The sequence below is a fragment of the Diachasmimorpha longicaudata genome, unplaced genomic scaffold (assembly GCF_034640455.1).
Source record: "Diachasmimorpha longicaudata isolate KC_UGA_2023 unplaced genomic scaffold, iyDiaLong2 ctg00000151.1, whole genome shotgun sequence".
In the NCBI taxonomy this organism is placed as follows: domain Eukaryota; kingdom Metazoa; phylum Arthropoda; class Insecta; order Hymenoptera; family Braconidae; genus Diachasmimorpha; species Diachasmimorpha longicaudata.
The window spans coordinates 12,501-15,000 of record NW_026973957.1 but is presented as its reverse complement, the minus strand read 5'-3'; the positions used below and the strand labels follow the sequence as shown (position 1 = coordinate 15,000).

Here is a 2,500-nt window from a genome sequence, read left to right as displayed (position 1 = left end):
TCGGCGACGGCTCGGCCTATCCTCTCTATTTCCTTACGCGAGTCGGCCGATACGACCGCGATAAGGTCGTCCGCGTAGGCGACTTCGATATCACCAAAATTCTGCTCGATGCTCTTGAGGAGGGCATCGAACATGAGATTCCAGCAAGCGGGGCCCAGGACTGATCCTTGTGGACAGCCCCGGGTGGCCGGCTTGGAAACCTCTTGGTCGCTCCAGGCGATCTTGACGGTCCGATTGTCAAAGTAGCTCCGGAGCACTTCAAAGACATTCTTCGGACAGTCTCGATCCGCCAAAGACTGGAGGACTAGGGGCCACCACACGTTGTCAAAGGCTCCTGAAATATCGAAAAGGAGTCCAATGACGTACCTCTTGTCGTTACCGCGTTCGACTAATTCACGCAACTCTACTATCGCGTCTTCCGTGGAGCGTCCAGGCAGAAAGCCATATTGACGTCCTGATATTTTGTCCTCAGTAAGGACTTTCGCCATAAGGATCCCGTGCAGGACCTTTTCGAAAAATTTCCCGACAACCGACAAGAGGCAAATGGGACGGTAGGATTTGGGGTCGGACACATCCTTGTGAACTCCTTTGAGGAGAGCACGAAGTGTGCCGACTTTCCAAACGGTGGGGAAAACGCCGTGCTTAAGGCAGGCGTTGAAGAGTCGCGTGAAGATGTGAGGCATCCTTATGACCGCGACTTTTAGGACCCTAACTTCAACTAGATCGCATCCTGGGGCTTTGTCGTTCTTAAGGGTCTTTACGAGACCCTTAAGTTGGTCGTCCGTCAAGTCTCGTGCGTCCTCTGTCTGGACCGTTAAGTTCCTCGCGCGTTCACGGATGTCAGTCTGTTCGGGTGTGTCTTCGTTGGGGTCATCGTCAGGTACGTGTGTGTCCAACAGTACCTCAGCAGTCTCACGCATTGTAAGTGTCGTGCCATTCGCGGTTCTAAGTGTGCTGAGTACCGTGCCTACACGTAATTTATCAGCCGCGTATTTATAATGGAAGCCCCAGGGATTCGCATTACTTTCGGTCGTTATGTAACCGCGCCAGCTATTTTCTTTAGTTGTCCTAAGTAGCCTGGTATACGATCGCAGGACTACACGATACCTACTCTGTTTAATTTTTCGCGCGTCAGGGTTAGTCTCCCTTCGGTAGCCGTTTCGGAGACGACTGACCAGTTTGCGTTTGCTGGTCAGCTCCTCGGTCCACCACGGATTCGCGCGACGGTAATGTCTGCGGCGCGGCATCGAATCTTGGCAGGCTTTGGTGAGTACGTCACCCAGTACTTCTGCCATTCTCTCAACATCCGCTGTAGAATCCAGCGGATGGTCCACGAGTTTCTCACGGGCCTCCTCATCGAGGGTCGCCTCGAACTTTTCCCAGTCGGCCCGACGAACGTTGAACCGCATGGTAGAGCCCTCGCCGACTCCCGAGTTATTGACGCGCTGTGAGGAACTGCGGATTGCTAAACGAAAGAAAACCGACGTGTGGTCACCGGTGGACCACTCGTCCTCCAACCTCCATGCACGTATGAATTTATACATGCCAGGGGTGGCCAGTGTGACGTCGATGAACGACGTACCTGCGGCACTCCTGAAGGTTGGGCCCTGCCTAGCATCATTCGCGACGCGGAGACCGAAAGACTCTATGAGCTCACCCAGGAGGACACCACGGTCAGTGGTCCTGGGGCTCCAAAGGGAGTGTTGGGCGTTCGAATCGGCCGCCACCAGAACGCGGCGACCCCTGAGACAGCTGAGAACCTTTTCAAGCTGCCTCAGGTGGATTTCTATGTCGTCCGAGTATTGAAAATAACTGGAGACGACGAAGAAGGATCCACCGGGGACGCGGGCTTCAGCGCAAACGCAATGTGCATTACTTAATTGGGACACGTAAGCAATCTCCACGATGGAGTTGCACGCAACGACGGCCGCCCACGGTCGCTCCGTTGAGCTCGCGGCAATACGCATTCCGACTCCTAGGCCGCGGATGGCCCAGGTGTTCGCCTCACGAATGGCATACGGCTCTTGGAGCAACAATATGTCCAGACGCTCTTTGCGAATTAACTGGAAGACCTCCCCGGTTACTGCAATTGAGCGGGACATGTTCAATTGCAGTATTCTAACGTCGCGTTGCGCGCCCGGTCCCTCGATCGCAGGGGTCCGGGGAGGATGACCTATTGGAACGGGGGGTACCGGTGAGCCTCCGGTCGCGACGCGATGACTATCGATCCTACTTAGACTAACTTGGCACTCGCGAACCCTACCTAATAAATGAGTGGACTCACCGGTTGATGATCTTGAAGATCCCGGCGTTGGCTGGCTCGGATGCGCAGTCACTCCTTCGTCCTCTGCGACGTCCTCGTGGACAGCACGAAGGCTGGAACCTTTCCCTCGTCGGGAGGGCAGTACCCCGGCGCACGGCGGGCGACTACGAACCCTTGAGGGCACCACCCTCCTTGGGTCCCTCGATGTAGTCGCTGCTGGTGTTGTTCCTCTGGCAT

General features: G+C 55.5%; 1 pseudogene; it reads right to left on the bottom strand.

The window, feature by feature from the left end:
* Positions 1–2,500, bottom strand: part of LOC135172072 (large subunit ribosomal RNA) — a 9,426-nt pseudogene that overhangs the window by 2,815 nt on the left and 4,111 nt on the right.